Below are 2,620 nucleotides of genomic sequence, written 5' to 3'. Positions count from 1 at the left end.
GACTTTATTTTTCTGGGACTCCAAAATCACTACAGATGGTGACTGCAGCCATGAAATTAAAAGACGCTTACTCCTTGGAAAGAAAGTTATGACCAACCTAGATAGCATATTCAAAAGCAGAGACATTACTTTGCCAACATCAAGGCTATGGTTTTTCCTGTGGTCATGTATGGATGTGAGAGTTGGACTGTGAAGAAGGCTGAGCGCTGAAGAATTGATGCTTTTGAACTGTGGTGTTGGAGAAGACTCTTGAGAGTCCCTTGGACTGCAAGGAGATCAGCCCTGGGATTTCTTTGGAAGGAATGATGCTAAAGCTGAAACTCCAGTACTTTGGCCACCTCATGCGAAGAGTTGACTCATTGGAAAAGACTCTAATGTTGGGAGGGATTGGGGGCAAGAGGAGAAGGGGATGACAGAGGATGAGATGGCTGGATGGCATCACTGACTCGATGGACATGAGTCTGAGTGAACTCCGGGAGTTGGTGATGGACAGGGAGGCCTGGCATGCTGCGATTCATGGGGTCGCAGAGTCAGACACGACTGAGTGACTGATCTGATCTGATCTGATCTGACCACCCTCTCCTACTCACACTGCCTCTAATTCTTATGACAGTTCATGATGGTTATCATTATCCCCACTTTACAGATGGGGAGACCAAAGATCAAAGAGGCTAAATGACTTGTCCACAGACTAGAGCCCAGATTTAAACCCAGATTTGTCCAGAGCAGAAACCTGAGCTCTTTTCAGTCTAGGGTGTTTCAGCCTTACATTAAAAATTAAGGAAAACAGTATGGCCCTTCCTCAATAAAATTAAAAATAGAGTTGCCATATAATCCAGGAATTCTACTTCTGGGTATATACCCAAAAGAATTGAAAGTAAGGTCTCAAAGAGATATTAGTATGCCTATGTTCATTGCAGTATTATTCACAATAGCTGAAACATGGAGGCAACCCAAGTGTCTATAGAGGGATGAATGGACAAGCAAAATAGGATCTGTACATATCATGGAATAGTATACATCCTTAAAAAGGGAGGAAATTCTGACACGTGCTACAACACAGATGAGCCTTGATGACATTACGTTAAGTGAAATAAGCCAGTTACAAAAAACCAAATGTATTATTTCACTTATATGAGTTACCTAGAGTAGTCAGAATCATAGGAATAGGAAATAGGATGCTGGTTGCCAAGGTCTGGGGGGAGGAGGTTACGAGGAGCTATTGTTTAATGTGTACAGCCTCAGTATTGTAAGACGAAAGAGTTCTGGAGACAGATGGTGGTGATGGGTGCACAGCAATTTGAATGTGCTTCATGCCCATGAATTGTGCACTTAAGAATGGATAAGACGACAAATTTCACATTCTGTGTAGTTTATTACGATAAAAAGAATTGGAGGGAAAAAGGAAAGAAAGTTCATCCTTAATGATTTTCAAAATATTCTTGAACCTTTCCACATTCCCCCACCCCTGCCCAGGCCAATGTCCTTCACGGACACAGACGGTGCCCTGACTCTGGCCAACAGTGTCCTGACTCAGTGGGATCTGGCTGAGGTTCTGTGACCCCCTGTCTCTTTGTAGCTGTGGCCTCGCCATGGTCATCCTGCCTAGGAAATGGGAACAAGTTCTTACTAGACTGAACCATAAGAAATCGCCATCTTGGTAGGTCAGAGTAGCTGAATAACAGCAATTTCATATGGCTCAAGCTAACATGTAGCTGATATGAAAAATTTGAGCATAAGGAAACCCCTGAACTCAGAGATTCTTAGTTAACTACTCCATCCTCTGCCCAAAAACAGCATATCACCAGAATTACCAAACTGATTAGAGGCCAGTGAGCCTCTTCATGCATCTAGTTGCTTGCCAGGGAGGCAGGGAGACCTAGCCAGCCTGCTGCTCTGGGGACAGGAAACATCAGCAAAGACGAAGGCTTACCTGCTGGGGAAGCTGGGCTGACAACATGCGTGTGGTGTGGGAGGGACTTTCGGGCACTATTCTTTTACCCACATTGACAAACTAAGACATGTATAAAAATAAAAGCACATTAGTCACATACCAACCTGTACAATATGTACATATATTACCTGCAGTTGCATCAATCTGGATAAATTACAAATTAGTTGTTAATTTGGATAAATAATTTCATTTACTAGGAAACAGTGGTGATAGGTCCCTTTAGCCATTTGTTGTTTTTGTTCAGTCACTCAGTCATGTCCAACACTTTGCGACCCCCATGGGCTGCCAGCGCACGAGGCCGCCCTGTCCTTCACCATCTCCTGGAGTTTGCTCAGACTCACTTCCACCAAGTCAGTGATGTCATCCCTTTTGCCATATGAGGTAATATATGCCACAGAAGGGTTTCCCAGGTGGCACTAGTGGTAAAGAATCCACCTGCCAGTGTAGGAGACAAGAGATGTGGGTTGGATCCCTAGGCTGGGAAGATCCCCCGGAGGAGGGCTTGACAACCCACTGCCATATTCTTGCCTGGAGAATCCCATGGACAGAGGAGCCTGGTGGGTTACAGTCCATAGTGTTGCAAAGTTGGACACAACTGAAGCAATTTGGCACACATGCCCGCACATGCTATCGAAGGTAAGCATCAAGTGAATGGATTTATAATAT

The sequence above is a fragment of the Bison bison genome, unplaced genomic scaffold (assembly GCF_000754665.1).
Source record: "Bison bison bison isolate TAMUID 2011002044 unplaced genomic scaffold, Bison_UMD1.0 scf7180017864317, whole genome shotgun sequence".
Taxonomy (NCBI): Eukaryota; Metazoa; Chordata; class Mammalia; order Artiodactyla; family Bovidae; genus Bison; species Bison bison.
This window is presented reverse-complemented; position numbering follows the sequence as displayed.